The 26749-nt window shown below is 32.2% G+C and overlaps 1 protein-coding gene across 7 annotated transcripts in view; it reads right to left on the bottom strand.

Moving 5' to 3' along the window:
• Positions 1-26749, bottom strand: part of LOC121130123 (uncharacterized protein CG43867) — a 396776-nt gene that overhangs the window by 104528 nt on the left and 265499 nt on the right. Inside the window, exon 1 of one of the 7 annotated variants that reach the window (XM_040725843.2) lies at positions 11981-12186. The exons of the other annotated variants lie outside the window; for them this stretch is intronic. The gene's annotated coding sequence lies outside the window, so the exon portion shown is untranslated. Of the gene's footprint in view, positions 1-11980; positions 12187-26749 lie in introns of those variants that run through there. 7 annotated transcript variants of the gene reach the window in all.

Below are 26749 nucleotides of genomic sequence, written 5' to 3'. Positions count from 1 at the left end.
GCCCGAATCGAGGCCGTTATTATGGCCAACTGAGGCTATATTGAGTGAGATATATACTCAATAATGGTATCTACTTTTCAGTTGTTTTTTATGCATTTTTTTAATACATATTAAAGTAGAATGAGCATTCGGTAGAGCCAAAAACCTCCACATACAAACAAATTGAGTTATGTATCTCAATTGGTTCCAAAATTATGTTCGATTATGCATTTTTTACGTTTTTTGTTACATCGACCTTGAGCTTTGACCTCTTACTGGGACCATATTTAATCATCATATCCAGTTTGATCAAAATCGATGTGTAACTTTCGGCGTAATCTTGGTTACTAACAAACAAATTCATACCCTCCAGAAGAAACGAAATGCTTCAAACAAATGTTGTGTTTTAATAAAAAAATATTTTGTACAACATTGATAAATGAGTGTATCTCTTTTTAACATATACAATCCACCCTCTCCCCAGTCAAGGAATCTTTAATCTGTTCTATATAGTACATATTGGTAGGAAATCTTTTTTGATCTCCCATGAAGTCGATCCAAGCCACTGTTGTTACACTAATCATCTCCCTTTTTCAAAAAATACTTATATATAGAGGGCCGATTAAAATTAAAAAATTATCTGGTTTGGGTCATCCAATTTAGGCCAAGTTTAGGCCCCTTCCTGCTCAATAATTTGTTGCCAACGATAATTTAACTTCATAATGTCCTTGACCCTATTGTCAAAAAAACTCGCACAAAAATTTTAACAGAGCTCTATTAAAGCCAAATTTGTATCTCCAGCCATAGACTGGAACAGGTGGCAGTCACTTCGTACAAAATGTCCGGACTGTAGGGTGGATGTATAAGAACTTTCCATCCGAGCTGTCAGAGCTTTGGCGCATCATCAAAGATGTGTTTTGAATGGCATTGTTTTGATTATGTCTGATGGTATCCTATTCACCAATCTTCTATTCGATTGCCAGCTTCAAACAGTCGAGTTATACACAGTAGAGAGCAGAATTAAGTAGGGGAAAAAATATTACTCGAACCGCAACTCTTGTGCAACACAAACTGAAATAGTATCGGTCCCATATATATGACAAATATTCTATAACACTTTCGACGCGTTTTTCCCTTTCAGATGTTAAATATGTAAAAAAAAAATCCTTTGAGACCTCCATACTCGACGCAGAATAATTCACGATCGAAATAGGCAAGTGCAATACCGTCTAAAAGGATTTTTAGTATACATTCACACCTTCACAACACCTTATCGTATGATTTGAGGCGATTAATAATCAAAAAGATATACTCATATATAGGGGCAGGAAATACAAAAGTATTTCTTTTACAAACCTTTATATATGTTGCTTGTCAACACAAAAACCATCTAAAATCCACTTTTTACAAAAGTGGATTGTGAGTTATATTTGTATTCTTATACAAATTATCGTCAATTTCTATGGACAAATTATCTTTATTAAGCCCTTGGGTGACTCGTCAATTGCACCTTAAGTAGTAAAATTGATTGTTACAATAAAAGAATGAGAAATGGGTGGATTTGATTAAAGAGGCAATATCGGGGCCGAATATAAGTCTCTTAAATTAACTAAAGGTTTTTAATTAGGGTTAAAATTCGTAAGTATTTGCACCCATCCCGTTAATTTGAATAAAAAGCCTATAATTGACTCAAATTTACCTACAGAATGTATGGACTAAATAAACATATTGGGGTTTTTCCATATTTACGAGTATATACCCCCCAAATAAATTTTAATAAAAACCCCATAAATAATGAAAAAATAAAGATCATTTTTTGAGAGAGTATATAAAAATGGATTTTTTTTCAAAAAAAAAAACGCCATTCAATGAAATATGGCACATAATTAATTACATAGAAAAGGCATAAACATAATATTTTCTAAAAAAAAAAAAAACCATTCCAAAAAATAAAAATAAAAGGGTTTTTTCTAAAAAGACTTGTTTATGCCAAAAACAAATTGAAACAATAGACCGATCTGGCTGAAAGTTTCTTTTAAAAGAACCCGCGGAAAATTTATATACCCAAGAAAAAGTATTTTTCCTTCATACGCAATTTATGAAAAGTTGCGTTGAATATACTTGTTAAAGTTAGGGTTCATCCTAAAGAAAAATAACAGGCCTTTCACACTAGGTGCTTTAAATTATAATCAGAGTTTTTTTTTATCTAAGTTACAATCAATATGGAAATATAAGGTGAAAGTATTTACATCTCTCTTGGCCAATGGCCACAAAGTCAACTACGTTAACAAACCTGAAGCCGTGAGTAAATCCCATGTGTAAAAGGTGAAGGACCTTTCATCTATTGTGTTTGATCAACAAGGGTTATTTAGCAATTTTTTTGAAAAGAACAATTGTCATGATAGTCTTAATGGTTAATTCAATTCATATATTTAAAATCCCTGTTTAATTATGAATCCTTTTAGACAATACAACACTTAATTCATGGCAACAAAATTCAGTACAAAAAACCAATGTTAGTACTTCCAATCTATACTTCAGTTTTGGTTGAGTTAACAAGACTTTCAAGGGTTGAAATATAGACTCACAGAAGTCGAGGAATAAACAAAAACAAAATTGAAATGATGCACCAGTATTAAGTAATAAAACTGATTCCTCAATGGACTATCAGAACTCAATTGAGATGTGTATCAAATGAGGATTTTACAAAAAACATATATAAAGGGAGTCTCTTGGCAAAGATATTAGTAATTACTAGTGGTGAGACAGATTTTGGTCGGTTGGCAAGAAGTTGGTTTTTGAAAGTAGATCGTAGAACGAAATTTACTATTCAAAAACAAGGTGTTTTTTTTTTTTAAATAATGATGTGAGACGAAATTAGATAAAACAATAACGGTTTCAGACCATTCTGCCTTTTCAGACAAGTTTCCAGCACTAGTAATTAGATATAAGTTTTATTAAAAACTTGCAAAAATAATATTTGCAATAAAAGAGACACATTTGCAAGAGAGATAAAAAGTGCACATCATTGACTTGGAGAAATGATGGAAACTCAATTTCTTCTCATTAAATAACTCATAGTTACCATAAAAATCAGATAATAAATAATATATTTCTTGCATTGGGCCTTTATAAATTTAATATTAGAGGCAATAAAATTAAGTAAATACACTTATGCTAAAAAAATAATACTGTCCTCTACAGGGAGCGGGGATCAGATTGTCGCCTACTTTCAACCTTGATAACTTGAAGACGACATCATCAAATAAAAAACCGGTTACCAAATAGGAAAGCTATTCTTGTTAGCTGACGATACGTAGTTCAGTTAGCATAATGTCGTCATCATATGAGGAGATAAAGAGCTATAAGTGGAACGAGGAGCTTTCGAGGTCCGCCGTAGTCATGGCATTGGTTAATAATGAGAGGTGAAATCTCCAATTCAACGATTGCTTCAACCTTAAGAATGAATTTACGGACTGTTCAGCATATCCGTAAGAAGCTAGAGGACACCTGGGATGTTGCTGCCACCATAAAGAGGGCACCCAAGGAGGAGGGCGCCGACAGGAAGGTCAGGGATACCGACTTTGTCTACAAGGTGAAGAAGATGCTTGAGGATGACCCTACCAGGTCCATGAAGGCCGGAGGGACAGGCGCTGAGAAAACAATGTGGACTGTGATCTCAGCACCCTGCCATGTGTCCAAAATCTCCATGCAGTAGTTAACCGAGAACTGTTATGACGTAACCAAGGATTTTTGGCCTCCTAACTCTCCCGACCTTAATCTTTTGGACTATTTTGTCTGGGGCTATGTCAAGAGACATACCAACAGACATCCCCATAGCACCAAGGCCAGTCTGATGGACTCCATCAAGGAGGTATTCTGCAACATGGACAATGAGATGGTCAGAAGAGCCTGCAGCCGGTTCAGAGGCCGTATTGGGGCCGTTATTGATGCCAACGGCGATTATATCGAATGAATGGCTACTCTATACCTATATGTTCGTCATAGTTTTGATTTTCAATAAAAAAGTTAAAAAATGTATATTTTGTGTTGTTTTTTGTAGAAAAATATTTTGGCGACAATTCGATCCCCGCTTTTTTGTAGCGTGCGAGGTTTTTTTGTTTTTTTTGTTGGCTGCTATCATTGTAATTTCATTCTTGAGGAGAGAACATTTAAGTATAGAGTGGAAGTACGACTGTTTGCGCTTATGAAGGGCGGAGAGTAACGCTGATGTGTCCAGTCCAATGCAATTTGTCGATCCTCACAGAAAGTAAAATCGATCCTTCGTGACATCAATGAGGTTTTTTTTTTACTATTATTATTATTCTGCTATATAATTGAATCAATTATATAACTTATAAATAATGTAATATGTTCGCATTTTATTGTATTATAATGAAAAATAACATATTTTTTGCAAAATATGTGCAATAATCTTAATACATATTTCATATATCTTATTTGTCCTAATAGACAATCAATATTTTTATACAAAATCCAAAGGACCAACAGTTATTGACCAATCACAAGTAACAATACAACATTAGTTATTATAAGCAGTGATGCGAATAGATTGCCTTTTGAACAAAAAAGAAGCTGAAATTCCACATGATCATCCTGTCAATTTGAAGAATGTTCGTGAGAAGAACGGCTTTCCTGTCATGACGTTTCATTAGACCATCCAACAGCAGCTGTGATGCGGGATGGAGGATGAAGATAATTAATAGGGACACTGGCAAGAATTACTCTTAAGTCGGTCTGAGTCCAACAAGGACTTGGACTAATTTTTTACTATGTGTAGTACCTAGCATTAGCCGGAGTCATTAGGCGTCGGATAACCGACAAACTTTGCTTGAATAATATAGATTGTAACTCCCCAAGAAATCTTCAGTGTTACTCAGGGTTTCTCATGAGAATATTAACACATAATTATTCAATACGTTTTATCTTCAAGAGATTTAAAAAAAAAAATACTGTACCTATAATTTTTCAAAAACTTCCTTTTGATAAAAATTTTTATATTTAAATTTTTTTTTTCTAAATCATTGAGGTGCTTTGAAATTTTTTTTAAACATAATTTTAGAGAATGGATGTAGATTTTGGAAATTTTTTCCCAGAAAATTTTATTTTATACAGAAATTATTATTATTTTTTTTTTTTTTTAAATCCCAAAACCAATCCTTCACCAAAATATAATACAAGAGACCACTGATGACGTTTTCATTCCTCAGGAATGAACGTATAATAGTAAGCGTTATAGAAAAAAAAAACCACATATTTATGTGATGAATGTTAATTACTTTAGTCTTACGAGCGCTGACTAATAAAAAAAACTAAAATTCAATATATCATATCAGAGTTGCTCACTAACCTTCTTCTAATTAGATTGCAATGCTCAAAAATTTGATAACTTTTTTTCCGTACGTTGGGTCGAAAACATTTTTGCCGAATGATATTTCGCCAAAGCACAATTTTCGGAACGTATATTTCACAGAAGGACATTTTTGCCAAAGATTCATTTAGAGATTTTGCAGGAAAATGATATTTAATGTATTGATATATGCATTTCTATATTTTAATTCAATTTAGATCACTGCTCTTGCAAGATCTTATGCTTGTTCGTCAATTCATGGGTACTTTCCAATATAAATGATCCATCATGGCGTAAGATAATTAATTGATAACGGAGAAAGGATAATACCTTCTTCCATTAGAACTAGTGTCGTGTTTTATAAAATTATTTAATTTATTTAAAATACTACAGACGTAAAAATTCAAACTACATTCGAATTGTGTTTATATAATGATCAGTAATGAATATAATTAATTCTTAAAAATATTTTTCTTTAAAACAAAATTCATTAATTTACACATATGAAATTTATAATATATAAACAACTTTCAGAATAAATTGAATTAAATATGGAATCGTATCAATCAATAAATTAAATGTCTTTTTTCCGCATAATGTTCCGAATGTCCCTACGGCGAAATGTCATTCCGTAAAAATGAATTTGCCAATTGTCATCAAATCCTTTTTTAATAATGGACCAGGGGCGTACGCAGGGTTATATTTAGAGTAGCCTTGGTTTTTTACTTTTTTTTTTTATTTCAAAGATTCACAGTTACTCACAAAAAAATATAAAAAAAATGAAACATATGTTTAAAAAATTAAATTTCAATTATTAAATTTTCGGGGAAAAAACTTCAAAAAATCATACCTGTACACAAATAATTAACTTTTTAGAAAAAAAAATTCAAAAATCTATAGTTATTCTCAATAATTAAACTTTTTCCAAAAAAAAGTTCAAAAATCAATAGTTTTTCTCAATATTTTTTTTTTTTTTGAAAAAAATTTCAAATATTTACAGCTCTTAACAAAAATTACTCTTTTTGATTAAAAAAATTGAAAAAGCTGTAGTTATTCTTAAGAAATTAACTTTTTGGAAAAAAAAAATCATATATTGACAGCTATTTAAAGAAAAATTAAATTTTTGGAAAAAAAAATTGAAAATTTAAATTTCAAATATTAAATTCTTTGAAAGAAAATTTCAAACATTTAATTTTCTTGATAAAAAAATCAAAAACTTTGAGTTGTTTATAAAAAATGAATTTTTTGTGGGGCAAAAAATTAAGATATTAAAGCTATTCTCAAAATATTAAATATTTAAAAAGAACATAATCACGTGCAAAAACAACATTAATATAAATTGTTAAAAAAATATTAAATATTATATTTTTGGAGGAAAATATCAAAAATCCATATTCGCAAAAAAAAAAAATTTTTTTTTTTAATAATGTGAAATGATTTCCCCAATTGTCACCAAACCCTGTATTGTTAAGGCACTTTAAACTTTTCTCATTATTTTGGTGTATGAGTTTAATTATGTGTTATTAATTTAATAAGTGTAAATGGGGGAAAAATGAATAAAAAGGTAGAAAAGAAGAGAGATAAAATTGAGGGGAACAGATGTGCTTTTTTTATTTAAATGCATGTACCAACTCTGTTTTAAAAAAAAAAACATAGGTATAAAAAAACACAAAATCGACAGAATAAGGATGACAGGTGGATATATCTAAACGAAAAGTCTATTTACTATTTAGACAACCCTTCTATTTAACAAAAAGAGAAGGGAGAGTGTAGTAATCAGATGAGAAAAAAGAAAATCCTTTTTATACATATATATATGCATATAATAGTGTTGGATTTCGGCCTGGAAATCCTAGACCGATCTGAGACTGTTATATTTTTGTTAGACCAAACTAACTCGGTCCAACAAATAACATAGAAAAAGTTTGGTCTAGATCGGTAAAAAAGGATTTGTCCCAAAAAAATAAGTCGAAATCAATTTAAAGATAAATTGTTTATAATATGACATTATATATATTTTCAAATACAATGACGTCATACGAAGTTTAAACAGAGATAAATAGGATGAATTTTTATTTCGTTGTCTCTTATATGTATATAATATTTGTTCTAAAACATATCATGTACTTTTGAGATAAAAAAAAAAAGAATAATAATCATGGTTTATCAAGGCACAACAAATTGGTGTCTTAAAATATATGAAACTGTAAAAAATGGGTCCATAGTGTACAATGACGTCATACGAAGTTTAAACAGAGATAAATAGGATGAATTTTTATTTCGTTGTCTCTTATATGTATACAATATTTGTTCTAGAACATATCATGTACTTTTGGGATTAAAAAAAAACCAGAATAATAATCATGGTTTATCAAGGCACAATAAATTGGTGTCTTAAAATATATGAAACTGTAAAAAACGGGTCCATAGTGTACAACAAAAATTGCTCATAAATTGAGACTGAAAAAAAAAATTGATTCCTACAGAAGAGACCGAAAATAATCGGTCCATATTGTTTAACCGAAAAAAATATGTTCACCAAACAATAGTCTGGACCGAAAAATCTGTTTAGACAAAATCACTTGATACCGCACCGAAAAAAATTGCTACACGGGCTTAGACTAGGGTCTGGACCGAAAAATCGGTCTAGGAAAAATCAAAAAAGACCTAACTGAAAAAAAAAAAAATGTGCTGGATCGAGTCTCGACACTAATATAGATTTATATACTAGTGTTCTTGTTGTTTTTTTTGTCTAGAAATCCTAAACCAATCTGAGACCGTTAATTATTTTGTTGGAGCGAATTACTTGGGTCCAAATCATAATATATAAAGACTGAAAAAAAAAAAGTGGTACATAAAGTAAGACCGAAAAAATTGATCCATATATTGAGCCCATTGTCTGAGACTGTTTAAAAAGAGGTTTTTAAAAAAATTCCTTAAGACCGAACTGTAAAAAAAATCGGTGCTGGACCGAGTTACAACACTATCTTTGTTGTGTACAAGTTGTAACTTGGACAATAAAAGTTGCACGAGTTACAACCAAAAAATCAGATGAATAATATGATATTCTAGATGTTTCTATCGATGTCATTCCCCCCTCCCCCTCTTTTTTTAATGATGTTGTTTGAATTGGCCTTCCTCTCTAACTCCTCTAAAATGCCTGATATACTATACAATTTAATAAATTATTTTTGAAGTGGCAGAGAAAATGCATTAGCTTTGACCGGCAAATTTTAGTCTGGTGCTTACATCATAATATGTATTTATATACATTGATTCGTTGGCAATTGTTTGCCAATGAACATGTTCAACGATATTTGTGGAAAGTACCCAGATTTTAATTTAAATTTATGGTCAAAGTAATAATTTGTCATAGTACATATTCTGGGTTTGACATTCTAAAAATGTCAAACGCAGTATATTAAGTACCTTTTTTAATCTGAAATATAATATTATTGTATATATAATTTTTTTTTTAAACGACTCATTTGGAAAAAGGGAAAACGCTGTGATTGGCAGTATTTAGGATCAGGATAATGTAACAATTAAATACCCCATTAATGATTTATAAATTAATTGTCCCCCCTCAAAAAAAAATTATAGAATTTTTTTTTTTTTTTTCAAAAAATTTAATATTTGATTTTTTTTTTTTTGCATAAAAATTAATTTTTTCTATCAAGCTATGGATTTTAGAACATTTTTTCACAAAATTTAATAGAACTATCATTTTCTGAAATTTGCAAACAAAAAACAATTATTTTCTGATAATAATTATGGATTTTTGAAAAAAATTAATTCAAATATTTAATTTTTGAAATTTTTTTCCGTAAAGTTTAATTTTTTGTAAATAACAGTAGATTTTAGAAATTTATATCAAAAATTTAATTATTGAAATTTTTTTCTTAAAAACTTAAAGTTTTTTTGCTATGGACTTTTTTAATTTTTTGTGAATAGCGATGGATTTTTTGATTTTTTTTTCAAAAAATAATATGTAGCTACTTTGGGGTTCAGTTATATTTGCACTTGCCGTGGGTTACAACCTGTTTTTTAGTCATTCTCGGACGCAAAACAACCCCTGTGCTGTTACATCATCTAGGGCTATAGTGGATGCCGTCTCTGATTATATTAAATGAATTGTCAGTGTATTCCAACCCGCTTGTTAGTTGCGTTGGCACAAAACACAACCGAGGGGCTGGGATATCAACATCGGCTTCATTGGATGCCATATTTGATTATATTACATGAATTGGCGTTTGGTTTCAACCACTTTGTTTGTCATGGTGGCGTGCAACATAACCCATGAACCAGGATATCAACCGGAGTTACAGCGGATGACGTTTCTGATTATATTAAATGAATTGGCGGTGGGTTCCAAACCGTCTGTTAGCACACAACACAACTCGTGGCCCGATTTATCAACCGGGATTACAGTCAAATACGTCCTCGATTGTAATACATGCTTTGACGCAGGGCACTGACTCTTAATCAAGCTTTGTGAACATACTGCATATCCCAAGGGACAAGCATCAATTTGTGTCTCTGGAAGGAGTCTTGAAACATAATGTAAAATTTATGATTTAAATGATTTTGCCCATTAATGATCCTTTTCAGTTATTATTCACATTTATGGTCTTGTTCAGTTATTTTGCGCATTAACGGTCTAGTTCAGTTATTATGCACATAAACTAGTTGTTTTTTTTTTTCATTTTAACCGACGTCTTAGTATGATTGCAACCTATATATATATATATATATATAGTGATAAGAATCGTTTGTATTTTGGTCACGTACAAAAAAATAGAAACCGAAAATTAAAGTGGCAACCCTGACAATTTAAAGAACTTTTTGGAGGGTAGCAGCTTCGACGTTTTACTAGATTAGCTACAATTCGCTGGTAGAAGGGAGGAAGGAGAAAATAAAATTAATCAGGACTTCCCAAGAAATTACTCCGATGTCGATTCTCAATTCTACTCGGAGTCCAACAATGACTGACAATTATAACCCCACAATCATCTTCAGTGTTGCTTTCCGTTTTTTATTAAATCAGGGATTGAATATATTTAAATGTAGGAGAGGAAGAATTAATAATGAGAACTGCAGAGGTAAAGAAAATACATTCTTCAGATTATCAACTCCAAGAAGAAAAAAACAGGCTAGCGAAAAATACAAACGATTTACATCACTAAATATCAAGATTGTGCCCGGTTCAGGTGTATTGGCTCTATTGGTAACATTCTCGTATATTAGATTTCACCTATCTTGTTCTCGTCTTAACTTTATCAGTTCCAGTCTTGAATACCGGTTCTTTTTTATACAGCATCAGTATTGATAAGAGGCACTTAAAACGTTCATAAGCGCTAATAGAAAATTCGAGACAGGAAATAATATTTGATAGAAACAGGGCTGCAGCTAGCAAAAGCCCCCAAACTAAGGTTGCTTAAGATAATTACTTTGAATGTGGAAGCTGTGGGCCCATGAAGATGGAGAATTGAGGATGGTTTACAGCTTATAGATACAAACTATACATGTTTGGAATCAATATGACCCCAGGTAAAAATGTATTGTCATAGTAAAGTTCTGTGGTTCCAGAACTAGAACAGCTAAACCGATAAGCTAACTTTGCTAACTATAAATAGATAGGGAATTATTGCAAATTCCCTTGCTTTAGTCAATCAGCCTTAAAGATAAACTCATCTAACATCATATGAAAACTGAGCCGAGTCCCCCGTAAAGTGAGGTGTGCGCTCAAAATAAAACAATTAAAGCTTCTAAAGTATTTAAGCAATAGTAAAGTACTCTAGTGAGTAATATGTCACTTGATTTAACCACTCTTTCTAAAAGGGCAGAACAGGGCGACTAGCAAATTAATAAAAAAAAAACCTTAATAGGTATAAATAAAAACTAGATGCGAATTAAACATAGTAAAAACTCTATGCTTAGTAGTCTCCAATACTCTGTTTGTAAGGGCTACCCACATTCAAGGATCAGATTTGCTAACGCATGAAACATTTAATCAGGTTGGGCACATGGATTTGAGACTCGATTTGGGACTTAGTTGACTGCATGACAAAGAATATAAACATGATTTGAGTTACAAACAAAAGACTAAACTCGAGACAATTCCTTAACAAAGGATAGAATACCCATGCAATACTCAATTATTGTAATATTCCCTCAACACAAATTATACTCTAAATTATTCAGCTCATTTATTGATGACAAATGTTTACAAGTTACCACTAGTACACACGCCAATTTGTAATATGTTAACATCCCTAAATATATGTGTATTTAAACAAACATATATATGAAGATAGAAGTATGTTGTATTAATTGTCGGTGGATCCAAGTCAAACCAACTCTGAGTAATACCGGCAAAAGCAAAAAGTGTTGCATCTGTTTTCCTAAAATACACATATATACATTATTTAGTAGAAACATGTGCAAAAAAAAAAAAAAAAAAAATTCTTTGTTCCTTTCAGAATCACTATTTTTTTATTGATATTAATTATTGCAAACAGACAAGTGTTTAATTAAAAAAGAAAAATATCAGAAATGAGATTGAAAATGTGGGGATATTATAGAGATACAATTAATTGTATAAATTCGAACGATTAATAGTGGTGATACCATGGGTATGAGAGCATTATTCCGTCGAGTTGAGAAGGGGGAACTGTAGAAACTAAATAAACAGAAACTTCAAACAGCAACACTGCACTATATACTAATCAATCACTTATTCCTTATGAGTCCAAACACTCAACCTCTCATAAAAGGATGGAAAAGTCATTGCGAGAGAAAGAGAGAACCTTTGTACCAAAGTCTACAAATACTACTAAGTCCCGTCTTACTCTTTTTCTTCTTCTCAATCTCACAAGAAAACGACTACCAGACTACAATAGGAGACGGCGCATTGAGTGTAACAACAGGGAGAAAGAAGAAACATGGTTTGAGAATGGTTACACACACGCCTGTGGGTACATATATATATACAAATAAGGACACATAATATCACATTAACCCATTGAGAATAAATCTTTTAAAAATACATATGCTATGTGTCAACAAGAAAACAATCTTGAACCAAAATTAAGATAAGGAAAATTAATTTTTTTTAATGTATATAATTGGAGTACTTTGGGATTTTAAATCCAGAGAGTTTAAAGATGATGTATATTAGAACAGGGGCGTTCGCTGGATTATATATTTATATATAATAATCATTATTATTTCTTGGCTTGGTTTTTGGTACTTAAAAAAAAAATCTAAAAATTAAATTGTTTTTAAAAAAAATTGCAAATATTCACAGCTATTGCCAAAAAATTAATTTTTTTGGAAAAAGGATTTCAAAAACCTATAGCTACTCACAAAAAATGATATTTTTGGGGAAAAAAACAATAAAAAAATCAATGGTACTCCCAAAAAAATTTTTTTGGAAATGTTACTCAAAAATCCATAGTTTTTCACAAAAAATTTAATTATTTGTAAAAAATTTCAAAAATCTACGGCTGTTCACACAAAATATCAAAAATTTATAGCTTTTGAGAGAAAATTAAATTTTTTGGAAAAAAATTTCATATATTGAATTTTTTGGATAAAAGTTTAAAAATGAATAGCTATTAACAAAAAAATCAAACATTTTGGAAAAAAAATTCAAACATCTATGGCTTTTGACAGAAAATTAAATTTTTTGGAAAAAAAATTCAAAAATTAAATTTTAAATATCATATTTTTGGAAATAAATTGAAACTTATAGACAAAAAATAAATTCAAATATTAAATTTTATGGAAAAAAACAAAAGTTACTGTACAATTGTTTTTCCCAAAACTAATTCATTAATACACGTATCTTTTTCTCTAACATGAGGGAATTCATTTTCAAGTACATCACTTACATCAACAACCACTCATGGAGATGCTGTGGTCGTCGTCGATCATGTCCTGGAGTCTGGAGTACGTTTTTTACTCTTAGAACGATCAAGAGTCTTCCTTGCTTGTGTAACAATAAACATCTGACTCCTTGAAAACCTTTAAACATTTGATTTGGGCAGCTTCGTAAACTCAATAAACTTCTTAAGCGTTTGAACAAAATGTTGAAAAAAAACATTTTATTAAAAAGTTTATTTGTTCAAAATTAAGGTCGATTAATTATTGGTAGAGCAATCGGCAAAGTATCCTTATTGTCCTACGAAGCCTTCCTAATGTCTGTATCGCCGTACATAGATTTTGTGGAGAATAATTTCATTTAGGATTATATTTTGTGGCGGCTTGGTTAAAACTTTTTGGAAATAAATTTGAAAATTATTTTTTTGTAAAAAAAATTTCAAATATTAAATTCAAAAAAAATTTCAAAAATTAAAATTTTTTGCAAAAAATTAAATTAAATTTTATCAAAAAAAATCTCGAACCTCACCTTATACTCAAAAATTAAATTTTGTTCAAAAATATTTTTAAAATCTACAGGTATTCAAAAAAAATTCAAAAGTTAAATATCAAATAATAAATTTTTGAAAAAAATTACATTTCAATTATTAAATGTTTTGGAGAAAAATTTAAAAATCAAAAAAATATCAAATAATAAATTTTTGATAAAAATTACATTTCAAAATTAAATGTTTTGGAGAAAAATTTAAAAAATCAAAAGCTATTCCCAAAAAAATATTAATTTTTTTTTTTGCAAAAAAGAGTTACAAAATTAAATAAATTTCAAATGTTCATTTTTCTAGTCCAAATGAAAAATGCCTTTTTTTGGAGGGCGGAGGTACATCCTCTACAGCAAAACCCCTGCGGACGCCCCGTATTCTCCATCATATATCTACTTAATCACTCATTGACAAACGATAATGACAATTAGGAAGTAACTCTACTTTTCCCGTTCCTCCACTCAAAATCGATCTGTAGACATTGCCACAAAATTTAATTATAAAATGTATAAAAAAATAGACTTTCAAAACGGCTTTTTTGGGGAAGCAAACCTTTTGGTTTGAGAAGACTCATGCCCGTACATTTATCTTCAAAAAATCAAAATAAACCTTTGAGGAAAGGGGAGGGAGGTATCCTACAAAATTTGTTTACATTGAAACAACAAATCTTTGTTATGATGTCAACTGAAGCATCACTCTTAATAATAGTCCTGGTATAAATCATAACAACAACAAGGAACTGTTTCAAAAAGCTACCTCATATCATCTCAAGTTTTTAGAAATAAACAAAGATATTTTGCTTCAATTGTTCTCATTAATTTTCATGTGTTGATTCTTGTATGATTTAAGGGAGTGACTCTAATTATTATGACTTTCAAAAGTATATTTTATATTCATTTTTGGTCAAGCAAGGACTTCAATTCAATTTGAAAGAGAGAATCTCCCACTGGGTAGTGTATATTTGAGCTGATTCCCTCTTACTTGTTGTGTACAAAGTACTCCTTTAACATCTATTTAAAAAAATCAAAAACCCCTCAATTTATAACTTTTTCCAAAAACCTACCGGGCATTCCATGTCTAGTGTACCCACTTTATGATATTTTTAGATCACTCATCACCAATGTATAGAGTATAGAGATCGACCAAGTTTAGCCTTCCAGTCAAATACCGACTTCTTACAATAAGTGCCTCGGAGGTTCATTACTAAAGGGATGACATGTAGCACCTCATGTTTTTCGAAGCCATTGATGTGACTTAAGCTTCGACGAACCAGTGACCTATTATATTTGATCTTCTTTGCTCTGTAGACACGATCCAGAGATAAAAGGTCCCCTATAATAGTCGGGTCGATGATAGCGGCCACATTGCCTTTTACAGCGATGAGGTCGGGTCTCATATTGAATCCAAACTCAACACCAACAACGTGTTCTTGCTCGACGAACCATCCAGCCTCTCTCAGAGCTTTCGCTATCCGCCGAACCATGTTATTATGCCTATCCCTTCTCTTTCCTGCCCCTCCTTTACATACTTGGAGCACGTGTCTCAGCGTGGGTGGTGCCAAGCCACATGTCCGACATATGCTAAGTCCTCCTTTTCTATTGACTACAGCTTTCCAAACCTCAGTCTCAAGCGCACCCGACTGCACTTGGAGGGCCATACGCAGAACAGAGTCAGACAAGCTTAGCTCAGTTTCCGTAAGGAAACGTCCAGTGAGGCACCCCTTGTGGGCAAGGTGAAGGCCCCTTGCCACGCTATACTTCCCCATCCTTTTTGCGTCATGAAGCCTCTGCCTTCTCTCACTCAAAGGAGCAGAAGGTTTTATCAAGCTGCGAGTTTTGTACTTTGAATCCACAACAAGCACATGCTTCAACAACCCCGGATCATTCTTTCCCAGGCTTAAACGAACTCTATACTTTTTTTTGTAATATAAAGAAACTACATATGTAAAAATTTTGGACTGATAAAAGCGTGAGGGCCAATTTGCAAGTCCCTCAAAGTTTGGCCTCCTTCGAACCACCTTCAAACTTGAGTAAGCCACAACTCCATTTAGATAACATCGATTTATTTATTTTTTTTTTTTTTTTTTTGCTCTTAAATATTTTCCAGAGTAACTCATATTTGATAAAAAATATATGTGTAAAAAATACTACAAAAACATTATTGCAAAATATAGATATGGCCCCAGCCATGCTTCAAAATTGATTACTCTAATTTTGTGTAAGAACTTTACCCTAGTCGTATTCTATGTCTGTGCAAAAAATTAGAGTGGGATCATAATGGAATCACCTTAATTAAGGCCTATAACTGGTTAAGGTCGAAAATACTATAATTGTAAATTATGTCTTTTTATTTAAAAAAAATAAAAAATTATGTGTTATTATTTCTCTCTATCCATGACAAAAATTAATCAAAATCGATGATGGTGATGGCAAATAAGGATTTGAGTATTTTTTTGTAGAGTATCTCATCTTTTTAACAAGACGATCTATAAGCATTCTTAAGGGTGTTTAAGAGCTGCCTCTTCTTGTAGGAGGTAGACTACAAATCCCATTGTTATTTTTTTCCTTTTCGCCCCTATTCCATTAGCTGTCCTCCTCTGGCTTCTCTCCCTCTCTGATCTTATCACTAATTATAAATTCACGGTTTACTAATTCGTTCTTTTACATATCTGGCAAAAAGGTGTGCGGGTAACCCACTTTTCTGATTTTAGTGGTTTTTGAACCTGTTTAAACCTGTGATACATGGAATTACTAGTGAGGATTACATCTAATATTTTTGAAATAATTATAACCAATAACCAGAATTGTTAATTGTATTGATCTATATCAGGAGTAGGCAATCTTTGAGACATTGAGAGCCAACTTCATCATTCTTAATCAATGAGTCTGTCACTATCAACAATAATGTTTAAAAAGACACACACAAACTATGGGAATATGCTATAAATTGCGCGTGCCAATTTATATTCCTCCAACCCCTGATCTATATTAATAAAGACAAGTTTATGAATATACAGGGTGTCCACGATAAATTAGAACTATCTTAAAATTCAACCTGCTTGATAAAAATGGAGTGTATTTGTTAATATGAAAAAGTTAGAAATGATATTAAACAATAAATTTATTCAACATGTCCTCCCTCAGCAGCCACCATCTTCTCCATCCTGCCCCTAAAGGATTTGCATGCCCTGAATCGACAGTATTCCACTCCCTCGTAATGGAGCCCTTCATTGCTGCGATGCTCTTGTGGCTGACCTTGCACACCTCCCTCTCCAACTTCCCTACCAGTAGTAATCACACGGATTGAGGTCGGGTGAGTTGGAGGGCCAGGTGTTGCGATCTCAGAAAGTGATGTCGTGGGAGTTGAAGAGGTTAGTGGTCCTCATGGCGATGTGTGCGGGCGCTGAGTCTTGTTGGAATATGAACTTCCTTCCAGCGGCCGTATCCTTCATCCAGGGGATGACGAACTCCTCCATGACTTCCCAGTACCTTATCGCGTTAACCCTTTGCTGGGGATTGAAGAAAAAGGAGGCATCACCTCACCGGTGCTGCAGATGACACCCAGGGTCACTTTGGGAACTTTGTGATGAAGACAACAGGGACCTCTTCTCCCTCCTTGGCAAGCCACCTGTCATTCTGGACGTTGTAGCTTCTGTCAACAGTCCAGTTCTTCTCGTCGGAGAAGAAGATGATTCTTCCTCCATGGCTCTTCAGGTCATTGAGGAGACGCTTACCGGTGGCCTTCATGGATGCCGTGAGGATGTGTTGTTTGGCCATTTGGTATGACCTGTTCCCGAGGTCATCATTCACAGCCTTGGAGACCAGCTGCTTGCTCACTCCACGGTTCTTGGCCAACCTGGACAAGGAAGTCCCCGGCGAAGCCTTGATGGACTTCTGGAGGCGGGGAGTGCGGATTCGGTCACTTCTATGTTGTGGGCCTTGCAGCAGACCTCCCAGGCATTGAAGACCCGGTACATCGTGGTCTTGGGGTAGTTAAGAAGCTTGTAGATAGCAGAGGGCTTGTATCCCACGCGAGCCAATTCGAGGATGGCGTCTCTCCTTGCTTATTCCATGATGACTATTGTTTGTTGTCTAAACAATCGTGGTGGAAGTGATAGTGTATTGTTCAAGCAACCTTTTATATTAGTATGATTTAACCCCGAATATCCACAGTATGGATCTGGATGAAGTTTAAAGTAGTTCCAATTTATCGTGGATACCCTGTATATAATATAATTATGGATAATTTATGCTGGAATGAAAAACAGTCATTTTTTACCCAAGGGTGAACAATGTAGTCATATTAATGAAATCTTGAGGCGTTTTGCATGTAGCATTGAGCGTGTAAACAGATTGCACAATATATAGTGTTCCCTGATGTATGCCATATACATATTTTTGATATAGGAAATAACAATATAGTCATATTAACGAAATATCTCAGTCATTTTGCATATAGTATCGAGTTTAAGTAGCTAAGGCTAGGCCAGATAGTACTCTAAAGACTAAAGTACTCCATGGCTCAATGGCTCATCACATAATATTATAAAAATTCAAATTATTATAATTATTTTCTTATTCATACGAGAGAAAATATATAAGTACTGAGTAACGGGAGTCTTTAGAGCAGTGGTCTGGGAAAAGGGGTAATTAAGACACTTTTTGGGGTAATGGGAATAGTACTTGATATTGTTAAATGAAATACACAACAATGGTTAACCTCCACCTAAAATTAAATTGTGCCAATTATCGCAATTTATTTTAAAATAATGGTCAATTAATTATGCATATAATCTTCGTACCAAGTTTGATCAAAATCGATCTTTAACTTTTGACGTAATCCTGGCTACTAAATAACAAACACAGGACAAAACATGGCCTCTGTTCAACTTCGTTAGCAGAGGTAGAAATACACATTTTATGTTCATTTAAAGTACAAAGATCAAAAGGAGAGGATGTGGGGGTTATGCCCTGAACGGTGATAGGTTATTCCATTAAAATCCAGTAAATTCATTCCTAGTAATTATTTCATTCTCATTAAATTCATTGCCTGTAAAATATATCACCGGACATTTCATTCCCACTTTGGAGAGGGATATTTAGTGATGTCATACGGCTATTTTTCTAAAGTAGTAGAAGGAGGACTGGGCAGTCGGCACCGGAGATGAGTGATGCCCAGTGATGGATGGGAGACCAATATTAATGATTTATTGTGTTTATGGATTAGAAATGACGTCATCATAAATATTTAATGGGAGTAAGAATGGAACCCCGATCCGTAGATATTGTTCATACCTTGGGAGGTAGAAGTTAATCCCATTCAAATCTACGTAAACCATTTTGCAACTTTCTCCGGCACCTCCCTCCCTTCTCCAGGATCACTAACTCTCCCCAGCTTCAAGTTCCGCTCTGAATTGAATCCTACAACAATCATTACCCTTTAGAGGATCATGCAAAGACTCCCTCTACGTCCCTCTACAAAAACTACCAACTAGTTTAGTAACATAAACTGTATGGCGTCACTAAATATCCCCTTCAATGTGGGAATGGAATATGTCCAGGGATGATATCGTCAAACTTTTTACATTATATGAATTTATTGGGAATGAATTTACCCTTCACGAACCTGTACATAAAAGGGCCTAGCCAATGAGTGAACAATTGAATAGTAAATATATATAAAACAGAGTGAAAGCATCCATTTTCCTTCTTTAAAAATATCCTATTAATGGAGTGTCTTGTTTTTAAATGCCAATAAGGCATTGAATTAATTATATGTGTAACTACATACTTCATTTACTAATAATGAAATCGTAGATTCCCTTACACATTATTTATTTCTGTAAAACTATGCATTCTCACATTACATACATTAAATCCCATTAATCCCTCTTAAAAAAGGCACCATTCTATTCATTCAGTCCTTTACATATGACGTCATATATGTATAACGCATTCACATATATATATATATATATAGACGACAAACATATGTTGATTTGTTAGACAACAGATAAACCGTGCGTTCGAGTAAAAGGTCGACAGCTTGTGCATAAGGGGGGGGGGAGTGCCTTGTAAGTATTTAATTTGATACCTAGAATTAAAACTTTGGGGCATTACTTGTTATACAAACTTGGAATTAAAAATTTGAGTTTTTCCTATATTTATAGATAGTCCAAATACTTTTCCGAGCCCTTGTATTCTTTAAATAGAAGTCTCCATTGATTGTAGGAGTTCCTTTTTAGTTCCTTTGCAGAAAAGCGTTAGGTTGTCTGCATATAAAAGTCATTTAATCGACGTGCTCTTATTTTCTCTCAACACCTCTATTTTTTGGGGGGGATCAAGCCTAGAAATTCAATTTGAGGGAAAGCCTTAATGATTTTAGTCGATACAGCTAGCATCGATAATTTTATATCTTGGAAACTAGTCAGGGATCATTTAAAAAAAAATTGAAAAGCGGCCTGGGCTCTGTAAATAACTGAATAAATAATGGTCAAGTTTCGATGATTTAAATTTTATAGTATTAATATAATCAGATAAAAATTCAAGTTAATTTTACAATTATTTTTTCAGTCATAGACTATTTTAAATAATTTATGATGAATAAAACGTTTTTATTGTCCTAACCATAATAAATAATTATAAATAAAAATTGTTAAAAGTGAACTTTGAAAATAATTTATCCCATTTGACTGGTTTATGTGAAGAAAAAAAAACAATCCCCGTATAATGCGGATTTTTCTTGTTCCTCAAAACCGCAATGAGGGGGCAAATAGAGGCCTATGCCACCAAATCCGACACCCAAATGTTGAGGCCTTAAAAGTTTCCGCCGTCAACAAGCTGTGGGCTGACATGCAGCAAATTCAACTGCCAGTTTGAAGCAATTATTACTACCTAGGGTAGTTATATTCAAGACTAATAATTTTTTTAGATTAAGTGTAAATTCTATTAAACACTGTTCTTTTATTTGTTCATTTGATTATCAATCCATTTGCACAAAACGGTTCGATGTAAAAAAATTAATGAATGCATTAAACTTTTCTCCTATTCTTCATTTTTGAAACAGATAGCTTTAGCATGTTTCTCTCCACAGTTTTGTTTAAACAAACTCTGCATAACAAAGTTATATTACTTTTAACAATATTTAGATATTTTTCTCCATAGTTTGACAACTTGACAAATTCTCCTCCCCCCCTCGTCTTCCTCTCTTCCTGAAAATTCTGAAAATTGTGTGAAATGAATATTACATAAAGGTATAAGTTATTTGACAATTCAAAAAGCATACAGACAGACTTTGGCATGTTTTTTTTATAAATAAATTATGTGTCAATATTATACATATATGAATTACAGTATAATAATATAAAGGTAGATATGTGGTAAGTCAACACAAAAACAATACTGAACAAAAATCAAGAAAATAAAATAAATGTCCGTTTAAAAAAACCGGATCTATATTCATACAACTAAAAAATTTATGGACACGTTTTGATTTGGAAATCTGTAGAATGTGGGGGGGAAAAATGGAATTTTCATCTGGTTTCTATAAAATGATCGATTCGAGTACAGTTACAGGATTATTTTTGATTAAGTATTATCGATTTAATATATATTTACAGTAATATTTCAACAATCTTTCTTTAACTTGCCTCTTGGTATGAGGATTTTAGTTCCAAAAATGCTCCCAATATATAAATATTATATTTTTGTACCCCGTTTAACGCGCATTTGTTTTGACATTTCTCTTGGTTTGAACTACCCAAATCTCGTTTTTTGATATAAAGTGTCTAATATATATTTGCCAAATAATTTTTGTTCTTCATTTATTAAATAAGACAGCCCATTTAAACAATTTATGACTTTGGACTAAAAAACTGTTAATTAAACTCTTATACATACGACCTTTTATTTAATATTCCTTATTTCTAGGGTTGATTTATTTTTATTTAAGGATATTTTTATGTTATATAGGATTGATATTTTTCATTTATTATGAATATTTATTTCCTTTTTCTTTTATTTTAAATAACCTTTCAAAATGAAAAATTGCTTCTAATTTTTTTTTTAAACGTAATTTTAATTTGATATCAATGAATTTTTAGTGCTAATTTAAATGCAATTTGCGACTACTCAAAAAAACTAAATGGTATAATCATCGTAGAATAATACCCTTGTAATCTACAATCCTTTTTGTAAAAAAAACTATTTCAGCTTGCATTTATGTTGATAATCCACATATGTGTTCTGTATTGTACACTACTTGATGTCTAAAAAAAAATGATGCTTGAATTTAATTTAATTAATATGTAATAAAAATTCTTATGAAATAGATGTATTCTTCCAATTTATCCCGCTTTGGATCGATTAAGAACTTCTTGTCATTGTTCTTAATTTTAAGTATATACTCAATATCTAATTATTTTGATATGATACTGAATTTGTACTACTTAAGTACGATTTACGACATTGCCAAAGGATTAAGCAAAATAATTGATTGATAGAAATTGACTATAATCCTCGAATAATACAAAATAATGTAATCAGTCTTTATTTCGAGAAAAATCATTCCACCCTTGCTTTTGTATTACTGGGTCATATAGGTATATAACATGTAAGACCTAGTTAGAGAAAAGGATTTGCTTGATTATATAAAGGTGGACCTTCAATAATAATACCTAGCCAAACTTTTATAACGGATATATTTTAGAAATATCACTTGAAAAAAAAATTTGTGTAAATTATAGATCAACAATCAAGAAAGTGGGTTTAATAATAGTTTGTTCCAAAATGATTGAGACTATCCCAGTAAGGCAAGAAATTACATTCAAATGTTTAAATAGTGCTCAATCATGTCACATAGTATCATCCAGCTACGATAACGTCGTACCAATGCTTCTCAAATTCACAGAAACAACTTCTTGGAAAACTAATCTTCTTTATCCAACTTCATCAACCGCTGAACGGCGCTTGCGAAGTCTTCATGGCTATCAGCATCATAATCCCAGAGTAGCTGCTTCAGCTTACGGAAGATGAATCGGTTATAAAGATTAAGATCCGGGCAGTAGGTACTCTATTTGATCGTTTTCTCCCTTTTCTCTAAGTTAAGAACTGTCTGGTGTCGTTGTCTCTGAGAGAGAGAATAGGGTACATACACGCTGTGGAGGTTTTTGAAGCGGAGACCATCAGGCAAGATTCTAAAAAAACACCTTTGGGTTGTAGGGGAAGTTCCCCTTAGACCTCTCAACTGCTCAATCCGGGTGTGTCCTTTACCATGTCCTTGACTTTGTCGATGTTGTTGGGTGTCCTTGTCTACCGGCGACGTCTTGACGAGACACCTTTATCGAGCATAAAAGTGCCCTCTTGGATCTTACCAGCCCACGGAAAGATGGTTGCAGGACTACGGCAAGTATCTGAGTAAACGATAATGAGGTCCGTGTGGATCTTAGACACTGTTTTGCACAATTTGTAGCTTATGAAAAAGTACTATCGAAAATTGTGAGTCTTCATGTTCAGAGACGAATGGAAAATATGTGCAAATGCGGTATGTATGCCTGAACTATTATGTCTTTGAATAACTACGAAATATTTTTACACCGTAAAATTAATGAGAAAATCGATGCTGGAGGAAATTTATAGTATTCTTTTTTCTCTTCAAACAAACCTGTCTCAATCATTTCGAAACAGAGGGATATATTTATATGTATTTTTTTTTTTTTTTGGCTAACCTTTATTTACGAGAGATAAGAGAGTAAATGGAAGCAAGAAATTTCTCAGTTTGTTGAAGTCTAGCACACCTTCCAAAAGAGTTTTTAGTGCTCCTAAATTTTTTTCCTCTTGAGGCTATATTCAACCACTTTTGGTCAAAAATAGATCTCATTCATCCTGTAGAATCCAATAAATGTACAAACCTGAGTCAGTGATGGTATAGGATAAGGATGCCCAACACGCGGCCCGTGGACTGAATTGCAACCCGCTTAATGTCTAAGTGCGGCCCGCTACTGATTTTCACTTCACTTTGAAAATTATTCCTCCGGGCGAAGAAAAAAAACATCCTAATTTGGATGTACTGAAAGCCTCCCTAATTAGAAATTTGGCCACATTCTCAAGGAATTAGCCTTTCTTACTGAGGTAAGATGTCCTACCTAATAGACACAAGGCTGTAATTTCTGCAAAAGGCGAGCATTTAAAAATAATTTTATTGTCATCTACCTATTGCTTATGATATTCAGTAGTATTTATTTAAAAAAATTCGGTTACTATTTATTGAAATAAATAATTTAGATGCCATCATTTATTTTCCAGTATTTAAGTTCCACGCTTTATATGCAAAAAAAAAAAAAATTATAAATACAAAATGGAACTGTGTCTACTAAATAATATGGATATTAATTCATATCAAAAAGTGTCGAGAGTTAATATTCGCAAATTATAAAAAAATATAAATAAACACTTTTATGATTTCACATATAGAGTAGTTCAAGTGGGATAAATCATACTACTTCTGGTAAAAAATAATCCATAATTTTTATAATAGATGGCTTCAGTAATGTGTATCTCGCGTTGTATAAGTCGTCGAGACCGACCGTCACATAAGTACTGTTTTGATTCCCAAGGAGATGAACATTAATTGTTTTTTTGTTTTTTTTTCATCCAATCAAACTAATGAGACTTCTTGTGGATTTATTTTTTCTACGCCTAATACTATGTAATATTTATTAAGTAAAGTAATGAAAAGATTTACATACCACAAAAAATGTTATTTTCAAATAATTAACTTGACCTGCATCCTTAATTTTGTAGATATCTTACCTGAAATAAAAATATAAAATTATATACAGATATTGAGCAAGCTTGTGTACGAAGAGAAAATATTTAAATATTAATTAATGTGTCTTACATTGTCAATATATAATTATTCAGATTTGAATTATAAATAATGAAGGCAATTTTTTCAGAAATAAGTGGAATTAATCTTACAGGATCCAGATAGTTTTTAACAAAATATAACCTTCGTCAAGAAATATTCTTTTTCCTCTTCGTTTCGTTCTAACTAGGAATACAAACCCCGCAGGTCCAGAGCCGCATGCGGCTCTGGGATGGGGTTAGGTAATCAGTAGTATTTCAGATCAGTGACTTATTGTATTTTAATTTCAGGTCAAGGATGTAATGGACGTCTCAAAATGTACAAAATATTAACTTACAGCTAAGAGGTTTTTTTTGTTTGCTACATGTATAATTAGAATTGAAGCACAACTTTTTAATTCATTAGAAAAGGATCTTTAACTTGGCGTTGAGTACCTTTTTAAGAGTTATAAGTGTAAATCGTAAAGTTAAAATAAAAAAAAATCTTAAAACAAAGCTTTATTTTAGATGTCAAAAAGAATTTGCGGCTCTCCATATTTTATTTTCCGTAGTTCACAGGTCTAAATGTATCTTTGAGTGCAGAAGGTTACCGACCCCTGTTTTAGTCCAATTAGATTTGTACATCTTGGATCCAGTGTTTGGTCTCCGAGCTACAAGGACCTCAAACCCGTGGACTTCTGTGTGTGGGTCTCAGTTGAACGATATACTAACATCCTCCAACACCAAATCCGAGAATATGTACAAGATCTTTGAAGAATTCCGGAATCTGTCTAAAGAGACTCTCATCAAGTCAACTTCTCCAATTTCTGAGGTCGAGTCCTTTATTGACGCCAAAGACGATTATAGTGAATAATAATAATTTATTTTGATGACCCTTTCATTTGGCATTGAAACAGTTAATATCAAATGATTAGTCTAGGAAAAAATCTATTTAAAAGATAATCGTGGTTGTTTTTAAATATAGGTCGATCCCTGTATATATCGGGTGGTCCATTAGAATGGGAAACCATTGAATTATAAACCTCAACAAGATATAATTTAAGCATTAACTATAGATTTCAAGAAAATTTATTCCATATAGCGATAAATGTTTAAGATTTCTTAATTATTCATGTAGAGCTAACCTTTGTGGCAATGAGGGCAAAAGGCCTGAGGCCCATTGCGGATGTAGTTCTCTAACATGGCGTACCATTACTAGGTAATAGTGGCTTTGAGAGCCTCGGTATTTGTATGATACCTTTCTTCCTCTCCACTGTTTTGGACTTCTGGCGGTATCTAAAAGCAAAGGTTTGTTTTCTTGTGTGACTAATTGTCTATGCATTAATATTTCGAAATATGAATTAATTTCAATTACTCAACCTTCATTAATCATTGAATTAGTAAGTGTTCAGATTTCAGTGGAGCACCCGGTAAACTTCCTCAGACGAAGATACATTTAAACGGGAAGCAAAAAGTCAATATTTGCCCTCTTAAATTCAATTTTTTTTATTAGCTAGCGTGTGTGTCTGTATGTATTCACCAAATATATAAAATATATTTCCATATTAAAAAAGTCACGACATCTTGTGCATAATTCCATTCTTCAAAGAGATGATAAAAAAAAGTATTCAGTTAATGTTGTTGTTGAAGATGCGTGGTCACGTATATCTCAATGCATATTCCTCACAAGAAGGGACTTGTTATGTTTATTGCAAAGTTTGAATTACAGTTTTAAAAACTAGCCAACAGACTCTTTCGTTTCCCGTTTGATTTTTTGACTGCTTCAAAACACTTTTCCTACAAAGGAGGATCGAAAAATTGACTTTAGTAATGTTTAAGACTGTATACATTAGAGATTAGTAAGCTTGCTAATTGCACCTTTAAAATTAGTTTGAGAGTTCACTAACTGGGACGTAAAGCAGGATTATATGGTTGGGGTTTTAACGTATTTTTTTTATTTTTTGATAAAAAATGGAAAAGTTAAACTTCAAATATTAAAAAAAAAATAAGGAATTGAAGGAAACAAAGAAAGTTGAAAAAACACGTCTTATCTTCCAAATGAATCCTTTATTTCTAATAACGATTTATTTTATAAGAACTATGAGTCAACTCTCATTAAAAGAATGTAATATTAA

This window comes from Lepeophtheirus salmonis, chromosome Z (genome assembly GCF_016086655.4).
Source record: "Lepeophtheirus salmonis chromosome Z, UVic_Lsal_1.4, whole genome shotgun sequence".
NCBI lineage: Eukaryota > Metazoa > Arthropoda > Copepoda > Siphonostomatoida > Caligidae > Lepeophtheirus > Lepeophtheirus salmonis.
The sequence above is the reverse complement of the archived record's forward strand: the minus strand, read 5'-3'. Positions and strand labels throughout refer to the sequence as shown.